Source organism: Sciurus vulgaris (genome assembly GCF_902686455.1).
Source record: "Sciurus vulgaris genome assembly, chromosome: 13".
In the NCBI taxonomy this organism is placed as follows: domain Eukaryota; kingdom Metazoa; phylum Chordata; class Mammalia; order Rodentia; family Sciuridae; genus Sciurus; species Sciurus vulgaris.
Window position 1 is genome coordinate 47,958,059 of NC_136474.1, and position 19,925 is coordinate 47,977,983.

The 19,925-nt window shown below is 36.9% G+C and overlaps 2 pseudogenes across 2 annotated transcripts; both read right to left on the bottom strand.

Moving 5' to 3' along the window:
- Positions 1-6,873: 6,873 nt before the first annotated feature.
- On the bottom strand, positions 6,874-8,602 carry LOC306642835 (ras GTPase-activating protein-binding protein 1-like; annotated as a pseudogene). The gene has a single exon. The product of its transcript is annotated as a ras GTPase-activating protein-binding protein 1-like (transcript).
- A 7,019-nt stretch (positions 8,603-15,621) lies between these two features.
- LOC306643119 (small ribosomal subunit protein uS2m-like) lies at positions 15,622-16,479 on the bottom strand (annotated as a pseudogene). The gene has a single exon. The product of its transcript is annotated as a small ribosomal subunit protein uS2m-like (transcript).
- Between the last annotated feature and the right edge of the window lie 3,446 nt (positions 16,480-19,925).

Consider the following 19,925-nt stretch of genomic DNA (forward strand, 5'->3'; position numbering starts at 1 on the left):
CTGACCATGTTAAGATGATACTAGAAATGAACAATGAAAGCTAGTTCTTTTTGTTTTTGCATATGGATATTAAATTTTTTGACCACCAGTTACTGAAAATTCTCCTTTCATCATTTAATTTCTTGGATACTTTTTGAAAATCAATTGACCAACTTTGTGTGAGTCTATTAGACTCTCTATACTATTCAATTTACCTACGTTTGTCATTTTCCAACACCACACTGTTTTGATTGCTCTAGTTTTATGAGTCTTAAAGTAGTGTGATTGCTCCAGTTTTGTTCTTATTTTTCAAACTTGTTTTGACGATTGTATGTCTTTTGTTTATTCATGTAAATTTAAGAATTAGCTACAAATTTCTGTAAGATACCTGGATGGGATTTTTATTAATCTAGAGATCAATTGGGGGAGAATTGAGAATTAACTTGCTACCAATATTGAGTCTTCCAATTCACAAACACAATATATACTCCATTTATGTAGATCTTCTTTTATTTCTTATGTAAATAATTTGGAATTTTTAGCACATATTTCATCAGATTTTACCTAAGTGTTTTATATATTATGGAGGTATTCTTTACAAATTTCAATTTCTAATCGTTTATTGCTAGTTTATACAAGTATATATAATAGATGTTTGCATATTGACCTTAAATCCTGTGAACTTTCCTAAATTCCCTTATTAACCTCAGCTGCTACTTTATGCACTCTTTGGTTTTATTTTATTTTCTCTTTGGTATAGGGGATTGAACCCTGGGGCACTTAACCTCTGAGTCACACCCCCACCCCTTTTTAATATTTTAACTAGAGACAGAGTCTCGATAAGTTGCTCAGGGCCTCACTAAATTGCTGACACTGGCTTTGAACTTGCAATCCTCCTGCCTCAGTCTTCGGAGTCACTGAGATTCTATGAGATTACAGGGATGCGCCACTGACCCCAGATCTTTGGGGTTTTCTATTTAGATAATTAGGATGTCAGCTAGTAGAGAGAAAATTATTTATTCATTCAAATATTTATTGAGCAGCTAAGGAGATATGAAGGTGATTAAAACATGGTAAAAGAGATGAAGTATATATGTTAATAGCAGTATGTAAAATTCACTGAATCACAGCAGTCAAAAGAAAGTGCTTCAAGAAATCAAGAGAGGGACTGGGATAATGCTCAGTCGGTAGAGTGCTTGCCCTGCATGCACAAGGCCCTGGCTTCAATCCCTAGCACCACCCCCGCAAGAAAAAAGAAATCAAGAGAGATTTCTTCCAGTCTAGGAGAGGGCATGGGCGGCAAGTCAGGAGAGGGGATTTGATTAAAACAGAAGACATCAGTCTGGATTGTTGCTTTAGTATGGACTATATTTGTCTCTCCTTTTCCTCTCTCCCCATCTTTAGGCTTAATTGACCAGTAGTGCCCAGGACTGTTCAGTGTGCTGCTTTTATTCTTACTTACATTTTTTGCCCTTTACAGAACTAGGTTCTTTTGGTATTTTCTATTTTTTTGAAGGATTCTTGACCTGTTGATCTTGGTATTGATGATTTCGAGTCTTTTCTGTTATTATTTTTTCTTTTCCTTTTTTTTTTTTTTCCTCCCAGTGCTAGGGATCAAACCCAGGGCCTGTGCATAGAAGAGCTACATCCCAAGTTCTGGGTTGATTTATTTTTGTTCATTTTTGACTTAAGTACCTTTTTTTTTTTTTGGTACTAGGTATTGGACATAGGAAAGCTTAACCACTGAGCCACATACCCAACCTTTTTATTTTTATTTTGAGGCAGTCTTGCTAAGTTGCTTAGGGCCTTTCTTAGTTGCTGAAGCTGGCTTTGAACTTGCAATCCTTCTGCCTCAGTCTCCCGAGTCGCTGGGATTACAGGCGTGTGCCAGCACGCCTGGCACAACTACCATTCTTTCTTTTTTTCTGTATAAATTTGGCTATTCCAGTACCTCATATATGTGGAATTTGGTATAGTGTGTGTATGTGCATGTACGCAAATACACTGTTATAGATGCGTGATTGAAATATACACACATGCAAATATTGTATGATTTCACTTTATGAGGTACTTGGGACAAAGAATATATGTTTATTTATTTTTGACTAAGTTCATAATGTAGCAGCAAGCATGAGGAGGAGGGTGTAGGTAAGGAAAACTCTGAGGTTTTCCAAGCATTTCAGACAGAATTGAAAGGTAAGTAAAGTGAGTTGAGATAGAAAAAGAAAACAGGTTGTAATTAAGGACAACTGCTCTGGAGAACAGGATGGAATCACGTCAGGTCTATTTAGTTTTAATCTGCATTAATTTTCTTTTTCTTTTCTTATTGCACTGGTCAGGCCTTTTTGTTTGTTTCTTTGGTACTGAAGATTAAACCCAGAAGAAACTGAGCATTGAGTTACATCCCGACATTTCATTTTTATATTGGGACAAGGTCTGGCTAAGTTACTTAGGGCTTCACTAAATTGCTGAAGCTGGCCTCAAATTTGCAATCCTCCTGCCTCAGCCTCCCAAGTCACTGGGATTACAGGTGTGTGCCCCTACACCCAGCTTATGCAGTGTTGAATACAAACAAAGAAACTGACCATCCTTCCTGATTTGGGGGAAAGCTTTCAATCTCTCATCATTTTGTTAGCTACAGGTGCCCTCTAGTAAAATGGAGGAAGTTTCCTTCTATTCTTTGTTTGATAAACTTTTTAGAAATGTAAGTATAAATGTCTTCCTGCTTCTATTGAGATGGTCATATGGTTTTTCATTTCATTTTATTTGATATAGTAAATTACATTCACTTTAAAATGTTATGCTAGCATTCCATTCCTTAGATTAAACCCCCAACTCATCATGAAGTATTAACATTTTGTGAATGCATTCAGTTTGCTAATATTTTAAAGGTTTTTGTGACTATGTTCATGTTTTCTCTCCTTCTCTTACCCTCACTCCCTCTCTTCTTCTCCTTCTCCTTCTTTTAATTTTGTTTGTTTTATTATCACAATGAGTGTTCTTTACTATTTTCTGGTGGAGTGTGTAGAATGGTCATAATATCTTTAAATATTATAACTCACTGATGAAACCTAGAATTCTCTTTATTAAAATTTTTGGATCATATATTAATTTTCTTTAATAGACATAGGGTTCTTTAGTCATCCGTTTCTTCTTCAGGGAGCTTTTTGCTATTTTGTGTTTTTAATGGAATTAGTCTGTTTCATCTATTTTTTAAATTAATTTTATTTATTTATTTTCAGTGCAGGGACTTGTACATGCTAGGCAAACACTACCATTGATTCATATCCCCAGCCCTTTCATCTAAATGACTGTATTTCTGGAAATAGATTTTTCATCATATTCCCCTGTTGTTCTTGTAATGTTTGTAATGTCCCTGGTGATGGCCTCTCTTCCATTCCTAATATGATAATTTCTGTCTTCTTTTTTCTTGGTTAGTTTGGCTAACTGTTTATGTTTTTTATCCATCTTTTTATTGAATCAGTTTTTGGTTTCATTGTTTTTTCTATTATTTTTGTTTTCAATTTCATTAATTTTTACTCTATCATTTCCTTCCTCTGCTTGCTTTGCATTTATTTGCACATTTTCTAGCTAGGAGTTTTGGCTATTTATTTTATACTTTTTTGATTTTTGTCCAATATGAGCATTCAGTTTTGTAAATTTCTTCTAACTATACTATAACCATAAATTTTGATATGTTATATTCCATTCTCATGCAATTAAAATATTTTAAAATTTTCCTTGAAATGACCTCTCCACACATCATTTATTTAGAAGTGTATCATTTAATTTCCAAGTACTTGATTTTCCTGATGTTCCTTTGTTTTCTTGTTTAATCCTGTTCTGGTTAGATAATGTATTGTGTATATGGTTCTTTTTTCCCAAGTGATCTTTTTATCGTGGTAAATATTGATACCTTAAAATTTATTGTCTTAATCATTGTTAAGTGTACAATAAAGTGACTTTAGGCACATTTGCAATATTGTGTAACTATCGGCACTATCCATTTCTAGAAATTTTTTTTTCTCAAACAGAAACTGTATATCCATTAAACAATAACTTTCCATTCCCTTCAGTTCCTTGTAATCTCTCATCTACTTTCTGTCTCTGGAATTGCCTATTCTATGTCTGTTTTTAATTCTTTGAACTGGTTAAGATTTATTTTATGGTCCATATTATTCTATCTCGGTAAAGATCCCATGTTCATTGCTCTGCTGATGTTGGGTGAAGTACTTTTTAAAGTAAATATGGTCAAGTTAGTGGGTAGTATTATTCTTTTAATCCCTACTAATTTTTAAAATTACATTGTTCTATTGATTTCTGAAGAGTTGTTGATATCTCATTATACATGTGTATTTCTCCAGTTTTCCCTTATTCCTATTTTTCTTTCATATATTTTTGAAGCCCTATTGTTGAATGAATATACATTTTGGATTATTACCTATTTTGATGGGATAACCATTTTAATTATGTTATGTCTCCTTTATAACTAACAATACTTTTTTCAAATCTCTTTTCAATCTAAGCTCTCCAAAATCATGAACTGGAAGTACTTCACCTCATATTCCCCAGTCACATATCTTAATCTAATTTAGTCAGAATATTCAGTAGTTTTCATGTTTCTAAAAACAGAACTATTAGAACAAGTTGAGAACTATGTAGTGAATAAAGCATATAACTTCCAAATATAAGGCATATCAAAAGAGAAAAGTATTAGAAAGCATTCAGTGGTAGTTAGTGGAATTAATTGAGTGAATAAAGTTCCAAATCTTCTATGTAACCCCTGATGTGTTTTTTCCAACATTTTGAGAGCTCTAGCTTGATTACTTGTTTATACTTTCTTGAAACTAATTTTTTTCCAGTAAACATTAGTGGAACTGAGCATCAGAGTGATCCCCAGTGCCAGAATGCACACACTCCCACTCTCTAAATGTCAACCTAAATTCCTGAGGGAGCCAAGATCTACTTGATATCTATTTCTAGATCTCAGAATAGTGGAGAATTTTGTCAGGTTGTTTTTAGTCCTAACAAGGCAGCATAAGCTAGCATAGCTTGCTGTGTAATTCATGGAGGAAATAGTAATCCCTGCAACTACTTACTTATGGCTGTTATTTTCTTGGTATAGGCCTTTCAGAAAGGAAGGGGAGAAGGAGGCCATAAACCAGAAAACAGTGCTTACAACTGAAGAGAGAGAGAAAACACTATTTTTGGTGAGATTTGGCAGAAAGGTTAAATATGAAAAAGGGGGAGTACCCTTTCTGCATCTCAGATTTCACTTCTGGAATATGAAGATTATGATAATGCCTGAAATAATTGAAAGAATTTATTATGTTGTAAAACTCTAAGTAATGTTAGTTATTAACATTCCTTTTTATATGCACCAATATGTTTTATCATCATAATAATTTCTCAATGAAAAAGTTGATACTTCTTATTTCTTTCAAGTTACTTGCTTACATTAGGAAGGAGTTGGCATTTCAGCAAATTATTGTTAAAAGTCCTTTATGCTTAATACTTTCTGTTCTACTTTTCATTTTCAACCAAATGGTTCCATCCATTCACATTGTTCTCAATAAATCAATGTTCATTTGAGGTTATTTTAAGTATACAAAAGATGTTCACAAACATACATGGTACATTTTATCTTTTTATCTTTCTTTTCTTTTCTTTTTTTTTTTTTTTTTTTTTTTTTTGGTCAAGGATTGAACCCAGGGACACTTTACCACTGAGCTAAATTCCCAGTCCTTTTTATTTTTATTTTTTAAAAAATTTGAGACAGAGTCTCACTAGGTTGCTGAAGATGGCCTCGAATTTTCTATCCTCCTGCCTCATCCTCTCAAGTGACTAGGATTAGAGGCATGCACTACTGTGCTGGGTGGTGCATTTTTTCTTTTAGAGACTAAATCAGAAAGCTAAAAGTCTTTTTTTTTTTAATTTTCTTCCAGAAATATTTTAATAAAAATTGGCCATTTCCAAGAAACACCCACCACATGCCCATCAAAAGAGAACCATAACAAAATAGAAAATTTACCATATGGCTATGATTTAAAGAAAAAAAATTGCAGACACTAAAGCACATCAGCAAAGTCCAATATTAAAGTTGCATTCCTTCTTATGGTCTATGATTAAAAATCTGATTAGATACCAAAATAAAACTTAATACAAATGCTTAATGTAGAGGTCAAAGGACCTCTACAGAAGCATCTGTCCTCCAAGGCATTCCAGTTTGAGACTCAGTTTTAAAATAAGGTATAGCAAATATTAACAAAAGACATACAGGGTGATGAAAAGAGGAACTCTACAATTCCCCACATACTTGGAACCTAATAAAACAAATCTAAATTTTTTAAAATTATTTTTCTTTAAAAACTAAGAAGGCACAACAGTTTTGCTCTGATTGTTATTTGGATTTGGGGTTTTTTTTGTTTGTTTTCTGGGTTTTTTTTTTTTTTTACAAATACAAATGAAACATGAAAAAACTCTAAAAGAATCTAACAGTTCAAGAAAAGCATTCTATAGAATTATTTTGATCACAAAATAATTCTAATCAAATATCAAAAGAAAAAAGTTCTATTAACACCTTTTATTCAGTTTTTAACCACATCAGAGAGAATCGAATGCCAAATTTTCCAAATGGCAATTTTTCCACATCAGAAGGTAGTCAACTTTCAAAGAATAAACCATTTGGATTTTTCCTGCCTCCAAAATGCTCGTCAAATCCTGCCTTTCTCACAGGCTTTGAAACACATAGGAAATAAGTAAGAAATATTCCAATGAATGAAACATACCAAATGTCAGTAATAAGCAAAATACATTCCTTTGAGGGAAATGTCTGTTTTAAAAAAAAATTCCAATCTGTATATGCAAAGTAAGGAAATTCAGTTTTTTCATTTTTTTTTTTTTTTCTTCTTTAAAAATCAGTTACTCCTAAAATAGAGTTCCACAAAACTGGAAGTGAAGAACTAAAAGGCCAGGAGAAGAGAGAAGAGAGGGAGCACACATCATTAACACAAAAAGAAGTAAAATTGTACAAACTTAAGCAGTTTATAAGACTAAGATCATCATAACTCCCAGATAACAAAGGCTGGTTGAAGAAATTCACCATTCTGCAGAAGTTGGAGTTTTTATGCTTCATGAAGATCAGTGAAGAGCAATTCACTGCCTTGGAGCAATCCCCCTTCCCTCCCCAAATCCTGGTTTCTGCACCATGCCTCCACGGGGAGGGCCTCATTCCACCACCCAGCCCACCTCGAGGGCCTCCAGGTCCTCGCAGGCGGTCGTCTCGACGGTCCCCTTGACGGTCCCCTTCCCGGACAGCTCGAGTCTTCTCTCCCACATTCAGTCGGACTTCTCTGAATATGATGGGCCTGTTGCTAAGGAACTTCTGAACAGGCTCAGAATCATCAAACACAACAAAGCCAAAATTGGGTAATTTTCTACCATTATTTATGCGCAGCTCCACCACATTCCCATAGTTTTGAAAGAAATCTTTAAGTTCTGATTTGTCCACTTCATGAGGCAGATTGCCAGTGAAGAGTTGGTGACTATCAGGGTGTCTTACAATTCTTCGGGCTTTAACATCACCCTGCTCACTAGCCTCACGGATTGGTCTGGGTCGCCTCTGAGGAGGAATATTTATTCGTTGTTCTCGTACTCTTTGATCCTTCTGAGGCTCTGGGGTGGAATCTGAGATTCAGGTTTAGACTCTGGTTGGCGCTGTGAAGCTGGTACTTTAACAACATGGAGTGGTATCCCAGTAACAGGAAGGACTCCACTGGGAGGAAGGTTCTTATTGGTCACAGATGCCCAAGAAAATGTCCTCAAGTCTTCCTGTACTGCCTGAGCTATGTCTGTAGGTGCTGGAGAAGAACTCTTCTGAGCATCCTCAGGAGCAGGTTCTTCTAATACCAGCTCAGACTTTTCCTCTTGGATTTCAGATACGGGGTCTTGCTCTGGTTCTGGTTCAGGATCAGGCTCCGGTTCAGCAAATGTTCTTCCAAGTCCTCTAAATGTTCTTCCAAGTCCTTGCTGACAGCCTGATCATAGAACATTCCAGAATCATCAGGTACCAACTCAGCTGTCTGCTGTCTTTCTTCAGGCTCCTCTACTTCTTCCTCAGATTCCTCCTGAGGCTCAGTGACAAAACCACCAAAGACTTCATCTTGGTATCTGAAGATAAATCATTATGAACATAGAATTTATTTGCAACAGAGCCCTCAGGGGCAAGGACAAACATTTGCATGAATCTTCTCAAAGCCTGGTTGTTGTTTGATAACAGCCCGATCACCTGGACCACCACACCATTATTTAGAGTAGCATGAGCTTCAACATGGCAAATACTGGTGTGACAATTGGTGAAGTTTTGTGACATTACTTTCCTGTGAATTTCTTTCTGTCTATAGACTGCATCTGCTGGCTTTCCATTTGAATCCAAGCCCCCACGGACATATGAAGAGTTCTTTCCATAAAATCTATGCAGCATATCTGGGGCCTGGTTCATCAGTGTGTAATACTGTCTCACAAATTCCTGCCGGACCAACAGGGGACTAGGCTTCTCCAAAATCATTGCTGTGGTCAATTCAACCTGGGCGGCTGAGCGGGAGAGGAACAAGCTTTGCCCCACAGCACAAGAAGATGGCAGGAATCTCTCACACAAGTGCATCTGCACCTAAAAATCTTTCCTCTGCTATTTCTAAAATACATCACCTCTAAATACTAGTCTTCATGTTCTCAGAATTCATATCTAGTCATCACTACTGCTCAAGATGTGTGTGTGTGTGTGTGTGTGTGTGTGTGTGTGTATAAAATCTCCTATTGGAGATAAGGGATAAGGCCAGTTGGCCAGTTGCAGATAAGGCTTCACTATGTAATCTTCAGTCTATGCAAGACATAATTTTAAAATCTGCTCTTAGGGGCTGGGGTTGTAGCTCAGTGGTAAAGCACTCACCTGTTATGTGTGAGGCACTGGATTCGATCCTCAGCACCACATAAAAATAAATAAATAAAAATTAAGGTATTGTGTCTATCTACAAAAAAAATTTAAAAAAATAAAATCTGGACATAAAGTATGTGTTTTTTGTAAGTATGTGAGTTTGATAAAAGTAATTAAAATATGCCATATTTTAAATTTATTTAGCACAAATTATACTGATGGTGGTTAGAGATTTAACTTGGAGGCAGAGTGCCTGCCTAGCATGCACAAGGCCCTTGGTTCACCCCAAAAAACAAATTACACTGACTTTTTTTTACATTATTCAAAATAATTTAAAGATTTTCATGTATGTTAGCATCATCACTTTGAACATCATATATCTGCATGAATATGACCATTGATAAAAGCTTTATGGAATACTCTTGAAATCATACTCTGGAAAGTTCAAAAAAAAAAAAAAAAAAAGAAAGAAAAAGGAAAAGATCTCCAAGTCAGTTTGCTTATTTGGAATTCATTTTTGTCAAACTTTTCTTTGCAAGTATGAAATGTAGAAAGTTTTCAGTTATTTGATTTTCTCAATTGCTTGCACTCTAAATATACAAGAGTTTTTTGCATTGGAGAAGTAAAAATACATTCATAACGACATAGAATTGGCATTTTTGAAAGATAAAACATGAATAAGCATTTGTAGGCTTATATTAAATATTATAAATATGAAGCAGGGCACAGAGGTGCACACCTGTAATTCCAGTGACTAGGGAGGCTGAGGCAGGAGGATCAAGAGTTCAAAGCCAGCCTCAGCAACTCACTGAGACCCTGTCTCTAAGTAAAATACAGAAAAATAGGGCTGGGGATGTGGCTCAGTGGTTGAGTGCCCCTGATTTCAATCCCTGGTGCCCCCCCAAAAAAACTCAACAAAAATAATAATTATAAATATGAATATTCATATTTAAGTTTCTGAATATCAGTATTAATTATTCAGTTTCTCTCTATTAAAATTGAATGACCAGATTTTCAAGTTAATGCTCCCAAAGGATTAAAAGTTGCAATTAAAGTACTTTTTGCATTTTTTGTAATTAAGAGGCAAATATAAGTATTTCACAAAGACATATTATTTTATTTATTTATTTATTTTTGTTTAGTTTTTCCAGTGCTAGGTATCAAATCCAGGGTTTTGTGCATGATGCACAAGTACTCTATCATTTAGCTACATTACTCAGCCCTATTATTTATTTTAAAATTTATAATGTGAGTGGAATAAAACATCAGAGTAATGTGTTGAATATAATAATAGTTTAATAATTTTAGTGAATAATATTTATTAAATTATTGAGTCCCATGTGCCATGTATAGTCCTAGATTTTTATCTGATTATTAACTTTTCATAACCCACTGCCATATCTCCATTTTATAGATAAAGACTTTGAGCCTCAGAATATGAATTCACTTGTGCCATGTCAGAAAGCTTGTATGGGCAGAACCATAATTTTGACAGAGGTCTCTGACTTCATAATCTGTGGATTTGCATGTGTTTATATGTATTTGTGTGTGTGTGTGTGTGTGTGTGTGTATGTGTGTGTATTAATATACAAGTAAAGGCTCTGTAATATTTTCAATTTACTATAAGAGGAAGCTAGTATCTAATTATAACGGACCAAAGATTTATATAATTGTTAAGAATTTTCAAAAATATATGAGGCATATATTCACATTGTATATCTTTTGAGTATATCTATGTTTTTATTGTTCATTTTCCATCCTTAATGGACTGTGATTATCTTCTATCTTGATAGAAATATTAAAAAAAAATTGAAAACCCAAAGTTTCTCTGAGTGGTTAAAAAATCAATTTTAGAAATGCTGTAAAACAACCTAAATAACTCACAAATATCAGTTTTAAATTTATTTTTTAATTTTTACATTTTAATTTTTTTTTTCCTTTGGTACCGGGAATTGAACTCAGGAGCACTTGACCACTGAACCACATCTCTAGCCCTATTTTGTATTTTATTTAGAGACAGGGTCTCTGTAAGTTGCTGAGACTGGCTTTGAACTCTTGATCCTCCTGCCTCAGCCTCCTGAGCCACTGGGATTCTACAATCCCTGTGCCACCACACCCAGCCAGAAGCACAAGTGACAACCAGTTGTGGACTCTGAAATCCATTACTGCTTTGACACATGGCCGTGCTTCCCAAAGGCTGCTGTCAACCAACAGTTGGGTAAAACAGGCATATTAAAATCCACTCCTGAAAGACAGGAAATCCTCTTGCCAACAACATTAGTTAACAATGGGCTTGATGAATTTTCCCTATAATTGCACTGTACACTATGAATCTTCTCTCTTTTACTCAGGTAGACATGCCTGAATAAATGTCTGATGGCTCTCCAGGTCTTCCTCAGCACCCTCTCCATGTTCTCTCATATTTAATCCCCTCTTGGTACCTGCTTTTAATATATTTTTTGTTATTATTATTATTAGGATTTTATAGTTATACATAGTAGTTGGGTTCATCCTGACAAACTCATATATATACTGAAATTGATTTCAATTCATGGTTCCCTCTTTTCCTTCCCACTTTTCCCTCCCATCTTCTCTTCCCTCTTCCAGTCTCCTTCCTTTACTCTACTAAACTTCCTTTCAGTCATCTATAATTTGTATTTGATTGGTTCTTTCTGTTATCTCGTCCTTCCCTCTCCATTTCCTTTATTTTACTCTAGTTTCTACATATGAGAGAAAAATTTGTCCTTTGAATTTCTTAAGTTTGGCTAATTTCACTTAGCATGATAGTCTCCATTTCCATCCATTTACTGGCAAATACTATAATTTCATTCTTTTTTATGACTGAGTAGAACTCTATTGTATATATATATGTCACAATTTCTTAATTCGTTCATCTATTGACAGGCATCTGGTTTGAGTCTATAATTTAGCTATTGTGAATTGTGCTGTTATAAACATTGAGGTAGCTATGTCACTGTAGTATGCCTATTTTAGATCTTTTTCTAAATTTTTTTTAGTTGTCAGTGGATGTTAATTTTTTTTTTTTTTTTTTTACTGGGGATCAAACCTGGATGTTAATTTTATTTATTTATTTGTGGTACTGAGGATCAAACCCAGGGCCTCATATGTGCCAGGCAAGCGTTCTGAGCCACAACCGCAGTCCTATTTTAGATCTTTTGGGAAGTGGAATAGGTGGGTCATATGGTGGTTCCATTCCTAGTTTTTTGAGGAATCTCCATTCTTTCCAGAGTGGTTATACTAGTCTGCAATCCCACCAACAACATGTAATTGTACACTTTTCTCCACAACTTCGACAGCATTTATTGTTCTTTATATTCTTGATCATTGCCATTCTGACTAGAGTGAGATGAAATCTTGGTGTAGTTTTGATTTGCATTTCCCTAATTGCTAAAGATGTTGAATATTTTTTTTCATGTATTTATTGGCCTTTTGTGTTTCTTCTTTTGAGAAGTTTCTGTTTAGTTCTTTTGCCCATTTATTGATTGGGTTATTTGTTTGTTTGTTTGTTTTTGGTATTTTTTGAATTCTTTATATATCCTGGATATTAATTCCCTGTCCAAGGAGTAGCTGGTCAAAATTTTTTCCCATTCTATAGCCTCTCTCTTCATACTCTTAATAATTTCTTTTGCTATACAGAAGCTATGTAGTTTGATGGCATACCACATATTGATTCTTGGTTTCATTTCTTGTGCACTTGTTAAGAAAGTTTTCATGCCATTTGAGTAAATATCAAAGAGCATGATCACTGAATTTTTTATGGTAAGAATATGTTCAGTCTTATAAAAAAAGTGACAAACTGTCTTCTCAACTGGTTGTAACATTTTCATTCCTACAAACAATGAATGAGAGTTCCTATTGCTCCATATCCTCACCAGCATTTACTGTTATCACTGTTTTTTTTATATTACTTTAATAATTTTGAGTGGTATCTCGCTGTTGTTTTAATTTGCAATTCCCTAATAACATGTGATGTTGAACATCTTTTCATATGTTTATTTTTTATTTGCTTATCTTCTTTGGTAAGATGTCCATTCAAATCTTTCTCATTTTTAAGTTGGGTTCTTTGTTTTCTTATTTTTAAGAATTCTTTATCAGTTATGTGTTTTACAAAGATTTCTTCCCAGTCTATGGCTTGTCTTCTCATTCTCTTAACAGTTTTTTCTAGACCAGACATCTTTAATTTTAATGAAGTCCATTTTTATCAATTATCTCTTGTGTTGATCCTACTCTGGATACAGCAGAAGTCATTTCCATTTCTCCTCTCTTCCAAGCATTTTTTAGTTTTAGCATTTTACATTTAGGTCTTTGATCCATTAGGAGTTAAGTTTGTGAAAAGTGCAAGATTCTGTCCAGATTCTTCCTTCCTCCCAAAAACATGGTTATTGTTATTTTAGCACCATTTTTGAAAAGACTATCCTTTCTTTATTGAATTGTCTTTGACTTTGTTGAAGGTCAGTTGACTATATTTATGTGGGTTACTTCTGGGCTTTCTATCCTATTTTGTCAATCTATTTGTCTATTCTTTCACTGTTACCAAACTGTCCTGATTATTGTAGATTTATAGTCTTTTTTTTAATCCTCTCCCATTCAGATGCAATTTCACTATATTGCCCACACTGGGCTGGAACTCATGGGCTCAAACATTCCTCCTGTCTCAGTCTCCTGAGTAGCTGGGTCTACAGGCTCATGCCAACACGCCCAGCTCCTATAGTAAGTCTTGACTGGTATTTTCATCTATTTACATTAGCATCATTATTGTTACTTAAGTCTGACATTTTATTTTATTTTGTTTTGCTTCTTCTCTCTGCTTTTTGTTTCTCCACTTTCTTTATCCTGCTTTCCTATGGGTTACTTGAATATTTTTTGCAATTCCATTTATCCTTATGGCACATTTGAATAGGATTGATTCTGGGTAAGAAATAGCATTTTAGTGATTACTCTAGGTATTACATTTTACATACATACAACTTACCTGCCTTTACTGGTGTTTACAATTTACTAATTCAAATAAAGTTTAGAAACCATGCTTTACTTCACATATATTTAATCTCCCTGCTTTTAATATGATTCTTGCAAATATAATATTTATGTACTTTTAGAACCACATCAGGCAGTGAGATATCATTCTGGGTGGGCCTGATCAAATCAGTGGAGGCTTTAAAAGAAGATGAAACATCAGAGAGACTTACTGGTCTGTTGCTCAGAGACCCTCTAGGAACTGACAGTGGTCCCTAATCAATAGCCAGCAAGAAAACAGGGACCTTCATCCCACAACTAAAAAAAAAAGCAAATAGTGAAAAGAATTGAATGACTTGCTGAAGGACTCTGAGCCTTGGAGGAAACTCACGGCCATAGCCATACCCTGATTTCAACTTGGTGAGGTCTTGAGCAGAGGAACCAGTTAACTTTTACCTGGATTCAGGATTCACAGAAACTGTGAGATACACTCATTGTTTTGGTGTTGGGGAATGAGCCCAGGGCCTCCTGCATGCTAAATCCAGGGCCTTGTGCATGCTAGAAAAGCATACTATCACTGAACTATACCCCAGCCCCCAGCCCTCTAGTGTTATTTGGCACACTAGTGTTTATGGCACATTGTTTGCTTTGTTTTGAGATTTGTTAAGCAGGACTAGAGCTGTTGCTGTTGTTTTTGTTTTGTTTTTGCAGTGCTGGGGATTGAACCCAAGTCTTCATGTATAGTAGGCAAACACTTTATCACTGAGCTATATCCTTAGCCTTCTAGAGCAGTTTCATGTCTAGGGCTATTTTTTCCCCTACTTCTGAGGTAAAATCTTTCTGTCTAATTCTCTGTGAATAATGAGATTTTTCAGCCTGGCTATGGGAACAGGAACTATTTCCACAGATGGATTAGCTCCAAGGATTATTCCCTCTAATCCTTTCGGTTGTTCTTTTCCCAGCCTCAGGTAATTTTTTCATCATGTATGTGTTGACCAGCACTCAGTTGTAGACTCTAGAGGGAATCTCTTCAGGTCTCTAGAGTTCTTTCTTTGTGCAGCCCCAGTACTTTTCCTTGTAGACTCTAGCAACCTTGGTCCCCTGAGAATCCCAGATTAGGGAGTCTCCTCAACTTAAGGAGATCAATGGCTCCTGAGCTCCTTCGCCCTGCACCATGGTCTGTAAACCAGGTAAATTTGGACAATTACAGGACTCATCTTACTTCCCCACCTTGTATCAATTGCTGTTCTTTCATTCTTTTTCTACTCAAATGTAAGTTTATTTTTGCTGGAGTTCTGCCACCTGCTTTGCTCAGCCTGACTCAACCAGAGCTTCCCAGGGGTTCATGCCACAACATCACTATGCAAAAAGGCCCCTGAAGCCAGGAAAGCAGCCCACCGGGGGTATTCTGGTTGATATGAAATGAGCTGGTATCTGAATCTTCCTAACACCCAGCGTCAAGGTAGAAGCCAGGACTTGTCAGGGGCCAGGGAGAACCCCTTTTTCTAGCAGTCAAGGCATCCACCTTCATGTCCTAACTAGGCCATTGGGGACATGCAATTTGATTTGCCCTGCATGTCTGCCCCACTAAGATGCAGTCAAGTTTCAAGCTTGGCCCTGGGATGGTCAGGGATATTGAATGCTGTCACTAACAAGAGCCTCTGACTGAGAATGCAAGGGACTTCCAGCTCAGATCAGGCCTCACGAGTGACTTGGGACAGGATGGTGGCACATCACAGGGAATGGTTCACATTAACTCTGGGAGAACAGTGGCCCTCTGCCTCCTTGGGGCTCTGCAATGGACACAGGGCCTCCACCTGCCGCTGTTTCTCCTTGACCCTGATAATGACTGTTGGGAAGAGCCTTCAGAAAAGCTGTTCAGATGGTGGGGAGTCGTCGTTGCCAGGGAAGAAATAGGTGATGAAGCAGGGGTTACAGTTGGTGTCCGCGATGCCAACCGTGGGAATGTTCATCTTGGTTACATTTCTTACAGTCATGTAGGGCTCGAAGACATTGTTGAGTGTGTGCAGGAAGATGATGAAGTCAGATAGGTGGACTGTGGGGCCGAAAAGGAGCGGAGTGTTGGTCAGCAGGCCACCCTTGAAGTAGAGGGTATGGGCATAGTCGCTGCAGTCTCGGGCAGTGTTCTCGAACAGTCGTGTGAACTGCCGCTTGTGGTTCACAAACAAGTTGGTGCCCTTGCAGCAGTCCACGTGGGCAGTGAAATTCAAGGGCAGATGGAGGTGCGAGGCCGTCAGTTCCAGGTTGATGATGTCATGGTTTAGGAGGCTCCGGAAGATGTAGGGCTCCATAAACCTGTGCTGACAGCCAGCTTTGTGCTCCAGGTGCAAGCGGGCACCAAAGAGGCTTTTCACGGAAAACAGCTCCTTAACGTTGAAGAAGTCAGGGTGTCCGAGGGGCTCCTCAAGAATCTTGCTGTGGGTCTCACCACCCTTGGGCTCGCTGGCCGCCAGGGCCCGGGCGCCCGAGATGGTCCTGCGAGGGCCGAGCGTGTGTAGCCATACGGGCCAGCACCCGCCGGGTGGCGCACCAGCGCAGAGCAGCTGGGGCAGCGCGGGCGAGTGGTCCAGTCACTGTTCTTTGTTACCTGTGTCTAGTATCTTGAAACCATCAGTTCATGTATTTTGTCTGTTCTTTCAGTTGTTTCGGGTGGGAGGATAAATTCAATTGACCGGAAGCAGAATTCCAGTTGCCATACTGTACACTTTTAAATCTTCCTGTCTTTGCTCAAAAAGTTTCCTCTTCTAGATTATCCACTTAGCGGAGTTTTTCTCATATGACAAGACCAGGTCGAGTGTTACCTCCTCTATGCAATCTAATCCTAACCTCCAGGAAGAAATAACCATCCTCTTCTTTGTGCTCCATGAGACTTTACTTATATTTCTACTATAGTATGTATCACATTTTGTTCCAATTTCTTGATTAGCTATCTGACTTTCCTGTTTGAATATGAAAGGAAATGGGTTTTGATTCCATTGGTGTTGGATTAGTTCCTCAAATCAAACTCATGCTAGAATTGGGGCAACCATGATGAAAAGACATTTTCCCTACTGTAGCAGAGTTCTCCAGAGAAACAGAGCCAGTAGGACAGCCGTCCCCCTCCCAACAATACACACACCACCGCTCAAGTGATTATGAACGCTGAGACATCTGCTGTCTGCTGGAGACATAGGAAAACCAATGGTATAGTTTGAAGATCCTGAGAACCAGAAAGCCAAGGATGTAGAGTCCAGTTCAGGTTTGAAAGACTGATAACCAGGAGAACTGAGGGCAGATCAATGTTCTGGCTCAAGCAGTTAAGCAGAGAGAGAATTACATCTTCCTCTGCCTTTTTGTCCTAGTCATATCCTCAATAAATTATTTGATGCCCATTCACATTGGGGAGGTCCTTCTGCTTCCTAAGTCCACCTATTCAAATGCTAATCTCTTCCAGAAATACCCTCTGTAGTAGTCAGCTTTTCATCGTTATAACGAAATATCTGAGACAGGCTACTTGTGAAGAAGAGGTTTGTGTACATCACAGCTTCGGAGGTTTAAAGTCCAAGTAGTATAGTGCAGGCTTTCTGCCAAAGGCTGCCCCTTGGTTGTATCATCTCATAGCACAAATAGCTATGAGAGCACAGGCAGAAGCAAAATACCTTGAACCAGGAGAAGATAGAGGATAAGAGGAGCCACACTTGCTCCTTTTATAACAATTGTCTTATGTGAACTTAAAGGATCACAGGAGAACTACCTCATGCCCCCAGTGTCCTTAGGATCTCTCCTATAGATCCCTTTTCTTAAGGGACCTCCCAACAATATTCCCTGGGGTCCAATCCTTTAACACTTGAGCATTTGAGGTGATCGTATCTGATTCATCGTACCCTCACAGACATACCCAAAATAATGTTTAGCCAGCTATTTAGGCATTCCATGACCCAGTCAAGTTGATATAAAATCAACCATCATAACTACCTTTAAGAAATTCATAGCATAGGGACGGGCATTCTTTGAAGTCAATAGGCAATCACACTATCATATAGAGCAGCCTGTACCAGGTGCTGTGCACTGTGAAGGAAGAAACATTAGAAAATAGAAGAGTCTGCAGAAGTATCACAGGAGTATGATTGCTCCATATGAAATTTGAGGACTAATTAGGAATCTAAATAGGAATCTTTAGGTAAGACTACTTAAAAGAAATTCTACTTGAGTAAAACATGGGTGGAAATAAGAGAAAGAAAACATGGTATGTTTGGGTATGGATAAATAATTTGGCTATTTAAATACTATTTTCTTTATTATTTGCATATGTAAATGTTCAGAAAAAAATAAAACAAAGCCACATTATCCCTTGATAGTTGTTGAGTGCCTACTCTATGCCATGTTCTGCTAGATTCTTGGGTTTCAAAGATGAGTAAAAAATGGTCCAATCCCTGGTCCCTCCTATGTAACTAAAAGCCAACATCAATACCTCACCTTCTGTGGATCATACATGTAGAATAAAATAGCATCCAATTATCTTACCAGAGTAGGCACATTAAGTTCCTATGAGACAAAAACATGAAGCAAAAATTCCAGGTGGAATTATTTTAGGACATTAAGTCTAGTTCTCATCAGAACTAGACTAGGCATCTCCTATGTGCTCAGGGAATGCAAACTAATACTAATATTAGCTTTATCATCACATAGGAATGAAGGTCAGAAGGAAGGAAGAAAAAGAGGAAGGAAGGCAAAACTGCTGCCCCCAAAGGCAATTAAGAGTATTTTTGTTCTACCTCCTGTTTTTGTATTACACGTTAATCTTTTTATTAGTCCATTATATTTAGCTTAGCAAAATACTGACTTAGAGTGATACCAAATAAACTGTGTTTATATGACTGATTTTCTTTTCTATCTGTATACACCTGTATTCATGGAATACAAGGGATTTCTTATAGGATGTTATTTGCAAGTTTGATAAGCAACACAGCTAAGTCAACCTAAAACAAACAAATCTAGAAGAATAAGGGGTTGAAGGAGGGGGGGTCTGTTGGACCCTATTTAACTACAGAATTGCTGTTATCTGAGCATTGCATGTGTGTTTGAAATAGATCTCAGGAGGAGTTTGTGTAGCATTTTTAAAAGGAGAAGAGAGAGGAGTTTGATATTTTCTGCACCGATCTCATTGAAATGCATTTCCCCCCCTTCTTTTGCTCTAATGTATTCTTCCTCAAAAGGGCAGAATCCAAGCCTGATGCAGTGTGAGAGAAGGGGTTAGTCCTTTCTGTAAACTCTTAGATTTGAAAAATAGGCAATCTAATGGACTCACACATGGCTCACAGCCATAGAAATGCTTGCAAAATTGCTTCCTGCACAGTACTAGTGACCACAGAGAAGCAGAAGTAAAATGAGCAAGAGAGATGAGAGCTCTTAGGAAATCTTTAGGAGAACTTTAAAACTTTTCTAAACCTTATGCTTAACCTTCAAGAGACTGTACTTTGGAAAATTAAATACATTTTTAAGAAATACACTGCAAATCAAAATTCACAAAATTTGCCCAAAAATAAAATCTCTTTGGTATTAAACTTCATTTCCTGAAATATATTGTCTTTCAGAACCAACTACTGAAGAGAAACTTTTTTTCCAAGGACTGTGGCTACATTGTTGCTAAGAGATTTATAATCTGCTTTAAACGTGTTACCAAAATAGAAGTTGACATAACTACTGAGTTTGCTGTGTATACTTAATTAAAACATGACTTAAAATACTATATATTTGGGTATTCAAGTTATCAACAATATACACATGTATAACTTCTCTGTAGTCATAGCAAAAGAAAGCCTTTTTCAAGACTCTCTGCCCCTATCCCTATGGACTCTGTGATTACAAGTTTATTCTGTGTTAAAACATGAATTATACAATCATGCATTCCTTGTCAATTATATTCCCGGAAAAGTGTCCTTTTTGTCCTTTCCTTTTACTAATTAACTAAGATGAATCCACTGAAATGTAATATAATTTTCTTTAGTTTTAATCTCTGAGTTGGTCATCAACTTGG